A 13,830-nucleotide genomic window follows, 5' to 3' on the forward strand; every position below is an offset into this window, starting at 1 on the left:
AGATTAATTAATTAGATTGTATAAAAATACGCAATTATTTTTATACTTTTTAGTACACATTATATCTATTGTTTTGGAATAGTGTTTTTGAAGTCAGTTGTTTTTTTATTATTTTTTTTTTATTTTATGATTTTTAGTGAATTTGAAGTACACACACAATTTGAAGTCCCATTGATCATCATATTCGACTACGACAATTACTCGACCATAACTATGTTATGGTAGATGAATAAGATATCCGGATAGCATAAAAAAGATTCGGACGAGTTTCGTTAATTTGCTGACTTTTATGGTTTACTCATGGATGCCATTGTCAGATCTGGACCAAATTACAATGGAGCACATGGGAAGCACCAGCTTTCAAAAAAAAATCAAAATCGGTTCACCCAGTCGAAAGTTTTGAGGTAACAAATATAAAAAAAGGAACAAACCGACGAATTGAGAACCTCCTCCTTTTTTGAAATCGGTTAAAAACATTTGAATAGTAATTTTTTTATATATATTTACTATGTATGATTAATCCCAAAAGTGAGAGATATCGCCTTAAAAATTACAAATGGTTTAATTTTCCTGTTTTTTATCATTTTTGTGAATATATTCAAATTATTTACACATGACTTAATAATTAATAACACTCTTTATATAAAAAATAATACGTATAATTTATCTATTAAAATTATTTAATTACAAACAGTATGTATCGGAAAATTGCGCTCGGCAGGAACGGTGCCCATGAACCTGGCAACGTTACCTCTTTGTATGGCCTAACTTACCCTCTGGCAGGGGTACGTACCAGACCTTATATATAGTAATTACTAGCTGATGCTCGCGACTTTACCCGCGAGACCGGACCACTGCCGACCTTACGCCAATATGTGAAATTCCACCCGGATCTTGCATTTTGGAATCAATTAGTTGTTGCAGTTTTAGACTTAGGGGCCTTAAAGCTCAGAGCATACTCTCAACTCAAAGGTCAGCAACGCATCTGATGACTCATGACTTCCCATGAAATGAGCTTCTTGCCCACTTAGCCCCTTATATAGTAAAAATATATCAGGATATTATTGAAATAGACCAAATATGGTCATCTATACGTCTAGAGACAGAGACAGGCAACGCCTAGTGTGGGGGTCAGTATAAAATGTTAATTTGTGTATGAAAAGTGCGAAATAAATGATTTTGTATTTGTATTTTTGTAGATACACTACAGCTGTGAAAACGTCGAAAAAAAATAAGGTTGACAATTAACTTCAATTTTGAGCACTGCACGCACACTAACACAAAGTGACACTAACGCGAGTGTAAGACGTAGATTGTCATGCACACTAAAGTAATAAAGCTGGCCTGTTTTCATCGGTTATCTAGCAGGAAGAGGCTATATCTAGACGTAAAAATTATCTAAGAGACCAAACTTTTTTGTTTGTGAAAATGCTTGCTAAATACTTTACTAAAAACCACGTCAATGAAAATGATTAACTTGTTTTTGAGATTAGCGTGCATTAACGCTCAGAGAAACCGACAAAAAGGAAAAAATTCTAAAAACTATATTGTTTTGCCTCGATTCCAATTACGTATTTCATACAATAGGTGCACGAATACAAAGCGCTGTAGAGTTATTCGGTTTCAACAAAAATTTTATTCTGATGGTTATTTTTTATGTAAAATACGGGAATATTTAATCTCTATAAATTTTTTGGAATAAAGATTTTTGTTATTTTTTCAGAACAAATAAGAATCCATATATTGGAATAAGTTAGATTTTTGGCTAGATAATATGAAGTAGGACAAAAGGTTGTAACGAATTATAATATTCCACATCATCATTTCAGCCGGAAGACTTCCACTGCTGAATCGGTTCTATGCTACTCTCATCCAAAGTATTCCTGCGATCTTAACTAGATCATCAGTCCATCCTACGTCTTCGACTACTGGTTCTTATTGGCTATTGGCAGCTATGTCTGAACTGCCACTTCAGTTTCACAATCAGCCGGGCTATGTCGTTGAATTTAGTTCTCTTATTATAACATTGATTTAGACTATTTTTCATCCATGTATTTATTTATAAACAGATAATTGAAAGTTACAGCTTTTGGGCTCAATGGGGTCTAATTTCCTAAATATGAAATAATAATTCTATGGAAGGTTTTACTATTTACGTAAGTATCTACTCTGTGGTTTTAAATAAGCCTGTCGCTCGTCTATCAATAACGTGACTAATATTAAAATTATAAGACGTCGCTTACGTCTCTACGAATTTACATTACATTGTTTGTCTTCTACCGCCTTCTTCTACTTTATTATAGGGAGTGTTTTGAAGAGCTGTTTCACTTGATTCCTGCCGCCGAATTCCATTTTCACACAACACGCCACAAATTAGGATATCATCCCTACCATCTTGATGTGTTGTGGAGTGGTCCTCCACAGTGCCGTTTTCAAGGAGCTTTCTTCCAAAGCACAAAGCTGTGAAATGAACTTCCTTGTGCGGTGTGTCCGGTACATTAATACATGGTTACCTTCAAAAAAAGTGCGTACACCTTCCTTAAAGGCCGGCAACGCTCCTGTGATTCCTCTGGTGTTGCAAGAGAATGTGGGTGGCAGGGATCACTTTACACCAGGTGTACTCCTTTTCCATAAAAAAATGTGAGTTTGTCTGATACCGATTTCACGCTTAAAACTAAACAACCGATCATCATACAATTTTGCACATATATTGTCAAGATTACAGATAATTATATAGAGTATTATCTAGTTTAAATTGTTCAATAAAGCTATCTCATTAAAATAATTCTCAATGTACAAGGTAAGTTAATTATGAACCTGTGTGAAACCTACATCTGTGTATGATACAGAGTGTGATCGTTAAGTGTGACCAGTTCATTATTCCGTAACTATTATAGATTTCAAAAAACTTTAAACTGATATCGAAAGACCGTTACCTAATTTGTAAATTAACATCAATAACTTTTTCAAAATCCAACGAGGAGTATCCAGAATTTTGATATTTAACACTTAGTATGAGATTAGTAGAAATATTTAAGTTTTCTTATTTTAAAAGAAAAAATTGTTTTTATATAAGCTTAGTACTAATATATAAGGTTTATAAAAAAAATAACAAAAAAAAATTAAATGTTATGAGCCTTCTTGAGTGTTAATTCCGCTAATATTCGTCTTCAATCAATTCGACACGTGTTTCGCCTCTACACGAGGCATCCCCAGGAGATGTTGACTTGTCAAATTCTGGCACGTGACTCACCGCTCTCACAGCATTATACTTATGGATATACACAATAATTATGGATTTCCGCAAAATAACGCCTAATTCAATAAATTTTCTTTTTTACAAATAATAAAACAAAATAAAATTACAAATAAAGCTATCTTTTAATTGAAGAATTTATTTTAAGAACCAAATTTTGTATTTAAAGCAGATATCGGAGTCGTTGTTGTGCGATAAAAATGAACTTTCTACTATTCTCACACTAAATGCATGGGAGTGTTTAATATCAAATTTTGGATACTTCTGGTTTGATTTTCAAAAAGTCATTGAGGTAATTTTATTAATTAGGTAACTTAGTTTCGATATCAGTTTAAAGTCCTTTGATACCTGTAATAGTTACGGAATAATCAACCGATCAAATCAAATTAAATCACTTAACTATTACATCCTGTATACTATTGATTAAAATATCTTACATAACAGACCTATCATGAACTCAGATATCATCGGCTTAGTGAACCGTATCATATTAATTATATGTGATATTCCAATTATCCCGACTATCCTCATCTCTCGCTCTATACAATCCACGTCTCGATAATCCCGTAGGTGCTTTCTAATATCATAAGCATGTGAATATACTCTTGCCTGGAATGGGATTGCTTTGACTGCTTGTATGCGTGAAATTCTGCCTATTCGGAATTAATCCAAACGACCGTATTTGATATATTAATCATATCACAAATGAATATTGTGATCTTATATAAGAACAATTTTTTGTTGAAATCAACCTATTGGTTTTAATTTTAAGTAAAACGACGTATTAAATCATGAATCCTATTTAATATCAATAATCACTCAAGCATCTATTGCTAAAGATCTCGAAGTAACTTTATAATTATACTGAAATATCGAATAGGAAATGTATTAAACTTTATTTGGTAAAACATTAGCGTTTTAAAGAAATAATAGACAAGTATATTATCTTAAAATATATCTGTTACTAGTATTGGAATATGAGTAAAATACGAAAATTCTTATCAAATAATTCTTTGCATTCGAAATTGCTTGAACAACCTGTTGAAAAAATGTGAATGTTTTTTATAGAACTGTAGGATAAAATAATTTTTCAGACCAATTTAAGAGGCGTTTCCGGTCCTAAGTGGATGCCTATCGGATATCTTCCAATACCAAATAAAAAAGCATTTACTTTGGGTATTTCACTATTTTATTTTGCATTTTCAAGTATGTAGTTCCTAAGTATGTGATCCAAGTCTATTTCAATTGAATTTCTTAAAAAAAACAAGAGGTAATGAGCTCGTTTCTGACGAAGTAGCCGTGTTCAAAACGTTTCCACGTGTAGGTAGTTTGTAAAGATCAGCTTAATTTATTGATACAGCAATTGGTAGAACAGGGGCAAAGTTGTACGAGGATTTAGGCTCTGACCTCATTCATAATGCAAGTGACAGGTGGCTCGCCATCCTTCGAGAACAATAAAGGACACTTTTTTTCGGCTCAAAATTCAACAAAAGTAATATGATATTGTATTGTTTTTTCTTAACGTGAAATTATTTATTAATGGAATAAGTAACCATTACGTAAAAATAAGGCATACACAACGTAACATAATGTGTGTATGTAAATTTAAATGCATAAAATTTTACCATTATTCTGTCTGGGATATTATGAGGTCCTTGTAGTGTTTTCTGGTATATACGATCCAATTTCTTATTTAATAGAGTAAATTTAAATTAAATTTAGTGTAACGGATTAGTTAACGTATCTAAATAATTATTGAATCGAAAATCCATTCTGACATTCTTTATAAAAGACAAGTTTCATTTTTATAAAATTTGAAGAGTGTCTGATCCCAGAATTTGGTGTACAATAACGTATTTATGGAATTATCCCATGTTATGAGTATTTATTTAGGTTAAGCAAGGTTTTCAAGTTGTCCATTAGAACTAAAATATGGTATGTAATTATCAGTAAGCTTGTTTCTCAAATAGTTTCAGTTCATGAAATAACCACGAGTGCAATACAAACTCTGGAACTGGACACAAACTAAATTTACACAGTTTTCAAACTTCAATATTTATTATAAACGAACTTTATAAATTACAGCTCTCATTTATTCCATGAAATTCAGTAATTCGAGCATACTTTGAATCTCATTTTGTATTTATAGCTAAGAATAGATACATGCAATTCCACTTAGAGATTCGTTGAACAGGGAATACAGTTAAAAGCACTTCGCATAGAGCCAATCAAAAGTAAAAATAGAGGAATCGATTTGATAAAGTTAGAGACGGTTGTATCTGGGATGAGGATACTAAATTGCATTCGGTCTGCTACTTACGATGTTATATTGGTATTGAGTATGGGAGATTGATGTTCCCAAGAGTGTCGTGAGCTTTGAGAATTGAAATTGTATCTGCTATTCATTTTATATTATTCCATGCCTTAACCGCGAATCCCGTATGTATTGTCTAATAGGGCCTAAAATCAAAATATCAACGTTTGTTGCATAAAATATTATATAACATACAAATGATTTAAGTTTTCTTTAGTGTTAATTCCGCCAATATTTGTTTTTAAAACAATTCGACACGTGTTTCGCCTCTACACGAGGCATCCTTAGGACGTGTTGTCTCGCCAAAATCTGGCACGAGACTCAAACGAGACTAGTCTCGCGGAATTAACACTAAAGAAAACTTAAATCATTTGTATAATTATGGATTTCCGCAAAATAACGCCTAATTCAATAAATTTTCTATTATATAACAATTATATTGTGCGTATAAATAATACAAAAAGCACATCGTCAGATGAATAAATGATTGTTGAAATTAATAAAAAAAATTAAATCGATTAATTGCTATATTTGAATGGGCCCATAAGTACACAATAACTTCTGAAAATATAATTTTTAAACTCAATGTAATTTTTTATCTCTTCATTAATTATGTGGGAAGCCACGGAATGTAAATGGCTGTATAGTTTTTATTTTTTTAGCTATAATTCATTTATTTTAGCCATTGTAGCCATATGTTATATTTTAATTCTAAATAGACCTTGAAGACAGCTGATGCCATACAAAATGATTATAATTATGACAATTTACTTAAAAATTTATTGACGTCAAGAAAATTTGAAGTAAAGTTATAAGGTTATATTATATTAGTGAAAACTTGTCTGTATACTATATTTAAAAAAATACGTATAATATTAGCGCTTAAGGCTTGTATATTTGGGTTTAACCAACTTCTTATTTCCATATACAGATAAAATAAAGCAGTAAATCAAAAAAATAAATAATAAAACGTAGTGTGCTTACACTAAAGTGATAACTTTATCAAGTTAGTTAGTACGAGATACAATATTTTATATCTCAGCAGGAACCCGAGGAGGCTATGCCCGATAGGTGATAGATATTATATATATGCCATGCAGTATACTTATTAAAATAATTAATGTCACCCTTTCAAATTTGTTAATTTTCCAAAAACCCGAGCGTTGTATATAATGTCCAATTAATCACCGTGTTGATCACATAAATAATGATCTGTAATTAAAAAGCCATCCTTCCAAAGATGGATTAAAAACTAATCAATATAACGCCATCGGAAATCTACATAATAAATGTCCATGTCCATATCCATTAGGTGATCTGTGAATGAGAATGAAACAAAATGATTATTTTTCATTCACAGGTCACCATGACGTCCCAGATATCTTGTAGATCAACTTTACGCTAATATTTTCGTAGTTATATATTAATTGTATTAATAACTACGAAAATATGACAAAGCATTCAGCGCACGTAGGAATGCAATATTTACTCAAAAACACGACTTGAAATAATATATTTATTATAGTACCACTTATCCAGTATCTCGATCCATTTGACCGCGTGCAACGTAGAGCAGCTCGAATTGTGGGGGACACAGTGCTCTGTGAACAGCTGGATCACTTGGCGTTGCGTAGAGAAGTCGCTTCATTGTGTGTCTTCTCCCGCATTTATCATGGGGAGTGTTCCGAAGAGTTGTTTAACCTGATTCCTGCCGCCGAATTCCACCTTCGCATGACACGCCACAAGTTAGGATATCATCCTCACCATTTGGATGTGTGGCGGTCCTCCACAGTGCGGTTATTTAGGAGCTTTCTTCCACAAAGCTGTAGAATGAACTTCCTTGTGCGGTGTTTCCGGGAAATACGATACGACATGGGTAAATGCCGGAAACGCTCTTGTGATTCCTCTGGTGTTGCAAGAGATTGTGGGCGGCGGTGATCATTTAACAACAGGTGACCCGTACTCTCGTTTGTCCTCCTATTCCATAAAAAAAACTCCTGAACTATCATTCCATACTACATACTCTTTTGGAGCGTTAGATGGAATAAAACTCTCATAAGATTTACACACATTTTACACTCAATAACAGTCACATCACTTGGATTATTATAGATTTTCACAAAATAACGCGCATATCAAAAAAAAATCAGTGTGGAAGTATATCTATTATTCTACAGAATCACATACAGTGATGTATGTAATATATGTAAGTATAAAATATTGGATAATTAAAAGAAAATTAAAGTTTCCACGTTAATTATCAATGTTTTGAGATGAAAACTTATAATTGCGAACTGAATGTGTTACAAAACAGTCATCAAATAAGTCTAATTATAAAAATTAATATATTCCTACATAGTGAGCTGCAATTAAAACAATTAACACAACAAAATTTGTTAGACTTTTGTTAGAGTTCATTTGAAATAATGAGTTGGGATAAGCAAAATTCGTTTTGGCCTTGTCTTAATTTAAATGAAATATAATCACTTATTTTAATTTATTTATTATAACAAAACGATACAGTTATAAGTTATGTTGATAATACTGAATATAATAACCATATAAATAATTATTGTATTATTCTTTGATTAGCGCGTGTGTTATACATTACATACAAATAACTTTCTTTTTAAAGGTTTAAAATGCGTGTAATGTGACTTTTACGTAAGTTATTTGGGCAAATGTTACATTTTTTACAATTTATTTATTTTATCTGACGTTTCGTGACCTTTGTACGTTTTTAGTGGATGACGGTTGACAGGTGTCGATTTACGGCCGGTCTCAATAATCTACCTACAGTTAAACTCGTTTAGCTACTAGAGTTTATCGGTAACTTCCAAACTATCTGTTACTGTCGTCTTAATAACAAAATTCTCTCAAGGCTAACTACAGTTAAAGACGGATAGGTCTTTGGTAAATGTCACCCTCTCGCGCGTTCTGTTTTTATATTTTAACAAAACGGCTTCGTTTTATTAGTTGACAAATAAATGTTTAGAGTTTAGATTTACTTTCGCAAAATAATTTTAAGTAATATTTTGCTTTTTTTTTAGTTCTACATAAAATGAAAACGAGGGCTGCACTAAAAGTATCGGGAATGGAATATTTCCACTGTTCATGTCATATTAAAATCTTTTTAGTTGAAAACTCCTTGGTTTTAAAAATTTAATACCATTTATTTATTTAAAAAAAGATTCTCGGTCTTGTCACAAGATCTTTTTAAACTTGTTTAGTCGTTGAGAAAATGGAATTTACTCGAGAAAATTCTATAGCGATGATTTATTATGACTTTCGAAGTGGTTTAACACAAAAACAGTGTGTTGACCGGATGATTTCTGCATTTGGTGATGAAGCCCCATCCAAAACCACAATTTATCGCTGGTTTGCTGAATTTCAACGTGGACGTGTCAAGCTGTGATGATCCCCGTCAAGGTCGTCCAAAAACTGCAGTCACCAAAGAAAATGTTGATGCTGTGCGTAAGCTGATTCAAGAAGATCGACATGTGACATACCGCGAAATTCAGGCAACTTTAGACATTGGCATGAGTCAAATACAAATAATCTTGCATGAACAATTAGGTGTAAAAAGTTGTTTTCCCGATGGATACCGCATTTGCTCTGTAAAGAGCAAAAAGCGGCTCGCGTTACTTGGTCGTCAGAACTCTCGAAAGATTCCACGCAGGATCCTCAAATGCTGTACAACAACGTAACAGGTGACGAATCCTGGATATACACGTACGAACCCGAAACAAAGAACCAGTCACGACTTTGGGTGTTCAAAAATGAGTTAAAGCCAACAAAAATTGTTCGTTCACGGAGTGTTGCAAAAAAATGGTGGACATGTTTGTCTCCAAAACCGGCCATGTTGACAATAGTCAAGAGGAATACCTCTTGAGGGACAAAGAACGGTTAATGCAGAATGGTATGCTAGCATTTGTTTGCCACAGGTCGTTTCTGAACTCCGTAAAGAGAACTGCAACCGCCGCATCATCTTCCATCACGACAATGCGAATTCTCACACCGCGCACAGAACAAAAGAGTTTTTAGAGCAAGAAAACATAGAATTATTAGACCATCCGCCGTACAGCCCCGACCTAAGCTTTAATGATTTCTATACTTTCCCTAAAATAAAGAATAAATTGCATGGTCAGAGATTTTCATCACCTGAAAAAGCTGTGGACGCCTACAAAACGGCCATTTTGGAGACCCCAACTTCCGAATGGAATAGTTGCTTCAATGATTGGTTCCATCGTATGGAAATGTGTCAAATTTCGCGGAGAATACTTCGAAAAGCAATAAATACATTTTTAAATAGTAATGTTGTATCACTTCCTTGATTCCCAAAATTTTCAGTGCCGCCCTCGTACATAAATAATAAAAAAAACTGCGTTTAAAATAACCGACTTCAAAAACTGAAAAGTATCAAATCACTAAAAATTTAATTTAATACACCTCTTATGCAAACCAAAAACCAAATAGAGAAGATAATCGCCCGAATTCGAGAGATAGTAAATTTTCGACTGACAGTAATAAAAACAAATTAATGTTAACTGTCAAAATGATATTGTAACGGTCTACCTATCTATGGTAAGCGGTAAGCCCACCCAAAAGTAGATCAAAGTTGAGATATAAATTTCTATCAATCTTAGTTTATTGAAACGCAAAGATGGGGCTACAGCTATCTATGGTAGCTAATTTAACAAACTGTTAAAGATAAGTAGGTTATTGAGACCGGCCGTTACTATTTCATACTACCCGGTTATAGTATCTCTAGACCTGACGTCGATGACGTCGATGACGTCACATCGTCGCTTTGTTACGGTATGCAAAACAAGTATCACTAGGATATTATTATTAATAAATTAACAACGATTTATTTTTTCAGTATTACAGACTGATATGAGATGTTGCGTGTTGATGCTGATTATTATTATTATAAAGATGAAAATTCAGTGAAAGAATCTGGGTTAAGTCAAAACGTAACAATGAAAACTTAAAAAATAAATCAGTGATAGCACGATAATATCACGACGTACTATCTACAGATAGAGATAAATTACTACTGTCAATCAATAGCTGTCAATAATCTGTAGCTGTCCCAATATTCCCGATAAGTCATTCTTATCGCCTTAGATTGGGACGCGTGAATTGCAATTTCCATGCAAACTTCTATCGCTGGTAAGCTATACGTCGTCCCATTGACAGATAGCGTGTACGGATAAGGTGAGTTACCGTCGATAAGTTTAGTCAAGAAAGTAAAGTAAAAAAGTCAACGATAGTTACGAATATTATCTCAAGTAAGAGATAGACTGAATATTGGGAACGGCCGTTAGATACCTAACGGTAATGAAACTATAAACCGTACTGACACAACTCGACGAGCGTGAGGTACAGTTACAAGTACACGCGTTTAATCCATTAAAAAGTATTTTATTTAAATACAAAGATGTAGTAACAATTATCACTACCTTAAAGTATACCAATAATACTGGCAGCATTTTCGCGTTGAATAGCTAGGCTATCCAATAGCCGAAATAACTTAATAAGTTTCTAGTAAATAAAAATGTTTCTGAAATAAAATAAACCTTTAGTAGTAGTAAGGAGTAAATAATTCATAAAAAGTCAGCAGATTTAAATTAACAAATTTATTTATCTTAAATATTAAGAAGGATATATGTAAATTCGAGCGTGTTACTACCATCCTAGCTAGAGCCATCATGTATGGGCCATATCTGAGGTCGTCCTGCTATCTATAGAAGCCCCGTGGCTCTATAATACTTAATTTTATAATTTTTTATAATATAAATATCACTTTAAATAAGATCTGATCTAAAATAATTTGACAAATAGAGAGTTTATACTATTTAGGTAGATCATTCTGCCTACATTTAACCATCTTAAAAACATTTGTAATCCTCAGGATATTATTATTCTAACCGTGTCGAAGTTCCCTAATATCCAACAGCGTTAGAAAAACCGAATCTCCATAATGAACGCAAATCACATCAATATCTAAACGGTGATATATTTTCTTCTTTAAACAGATAATACCCATTTTACCACTGTCTTAAATTGATCGTCTAGTTGCCATTTAAGTACCGCTCAACTTGTTTCTGCTTTAAATCTTTTCCACAGCTAAACGGAAAAAATACTCGGAGCACAGCGCAGTAAAGACTGTTTAAGACAATTATGTTCGTTAACTTTCGAGATAAAGTTGTATTTAAATGCGAGACGTTTTAATAAATTTATTGTCGGTAATGCAAAATGAATGTAGGGATTTTGTTTACAATATTTATCATTATATTTCACGTCTCATGCCTATTAAAATTAAAATCGTTACTTTTAAAACTGATAACCCTCACTTCTGGGATTAATTATAAAAATTGAATTTGTAATCAATATTATGGAAGATGCGGAGTCTCGAACCAACGACCTCTCGGGGTCCCTCCGAGAGGTCTCCGTTCGAGTACGCATGGGTCGTAAATATGCACAAATGGGTTGTAATATTCAAACCTCATTTGAGCATTATATCAAATCAAATCAAAATCAGTTTATTCGTGTATGCAAAGGCAATGACACATAAGAATGACAACAAATTACTTTTCTTGTTCAATTTACAGCCACTTTGTAAAGGGTTGAGTTAATGAGAAGAGGTGGAAAGAAACTCATTGCCAAATTGCAAAATCATCTCAAATACAATCTATGTAAATTGATGCAACAAAAATACTCAAACTCATATCAGAATTATTTAGGTATTATATAGTAGGTTTGTTACAGTAGTAATGGAATAGTTTTCGTGAAAAAGTGTAAAACTTCTGAATGTATTCATGTTTTATCTTCAAGCACATAATCTAAGGTCAAAATCGTTAGATCATACAATAGCTACAAAGAAATAATTCTTTTCCTTTTAAAGAAAAAACTTTTCCAATCGAAGAATTGAGAGTCTGAAAAGTTTGAATAGAGAGTGACAAATACGAACAGATATGAAAACTAAAATTTCAGTTATTAAAGGTAGTTTATATGAATCTAACTATTACTATTACAGCCTAGTACATTACAGAGTATTATTAAAAATACAATTATTTTTTCCTAACAATAATTTGCTAAGTTCATAGCACCCCACGGTTTTATATTGATTGGAGACTGTAGTACGTTTTGTTTATTTGCGACCAGAAACTATACATATAATATTATACAATTTATATTCGGACGTCAGTGACGTGATCTTGAAAGATTTTCTTGTTGAAAGTGTCCATTCATTTAAAATATAATAATATGTACTAGTGATTATCTCCAATAGGTCACAGTCCGATTACATGCGGTTTTTTTATTCATCAGAAGTGCAATATAATGTAATTCTTCTCTATGCAAACTTTCTCTATTCCTACATATTTCACACACTGCGATCTTCAATGTGTATGGAACGAAGCTCTTCTGCGCCTTACAATTAAGCAAACTGACAAATGCCACGCAGAGAAAAAACGTTAACCCCTTTTGATGCAGTTCTGTCCGGAGTAGTTCGGATATTATCGTAAAGCGCTGGCCACGATTATATATTTATTTCAATCTACATTAATTAATAATTACTAACCATTAATAACTAAACGGTAATTCGTGGCAAATTTGTAGTTTTTGGCGAATTGGCAATAACTTGTAAATTGGACAGTTCAGGATCTAATCTGTGGCGAAATACTTGATATTTTTTTTATTACTTAATTTCTAATTCTCTTTATTATATCAAATTTATATAAATGTATATTTTTCTGAAGTAATCAATTTGATAATAACTATACTCGTTTCTTTGCATTATTTTTAACGAAAATAATGACCAAATATGTTTTTTTTTCACGTAGGTTCTAATGCATCCGCTCATACACATTTTGGGAAAGGCGAACTCTGCGTACATTCCTTGCAGTTCGGGGATGTATTGAAAAGTTCGAGATGACTATATCAAGTTTGAAAGTTTGAAGCGAGTGGGAAATTGAGATTTCTTTTCTATGAAAATAAGGGATGAGACGAGCAGGACGTTCAGCTGATGGTAATTGATACGCCCTACCCATTACAATGCAGTGCCGCTCAGGATTTTTAAAACACCCAAAAATTCAGAGCGGCACTATAACTGCACTCGTCACCCTGAGACATAAGATGTGTAGTCTCATTTGCCCAGTAGTAGTATTTCACTAGCTTGATCTGCAATCTCTGCCCCTCCATCTGGGAAAGGCTTGATTATGTACGCAATAATATACTAAAATTATTTAATTAC

At 32.8% G+C, this 13,830-nt stretch overlaps 1 protein-coding gene across 3 annotated transcripts in view; it reads right to left on the reverse strand.

Moving 5' to 3' along the window:
* Positions 1–13,830, reverse strand: part of LOC126968458 (uncharacterized) — a 252,731-nt gene that overhangs the window by 146,904 nt on the left and 91,997 nt on the right. The gene's annotated exons all lie outside the window — the stretch shown is intronic.

Source organism: Leptidea sinapis, chromosome 15, assembly GCF_905404315.1.
Source record: "Leptidea sinapis chromosome 15, ilLepSina1.1, whole genome shotgun sequence".
Taxonomy (NCBI): domain Eukaryota; kingdom Metazoa; phylum Arthropoda; class Insecta; order Lepidoptera; family Pieridae; genus Leptidea; species Leptidea sinapis.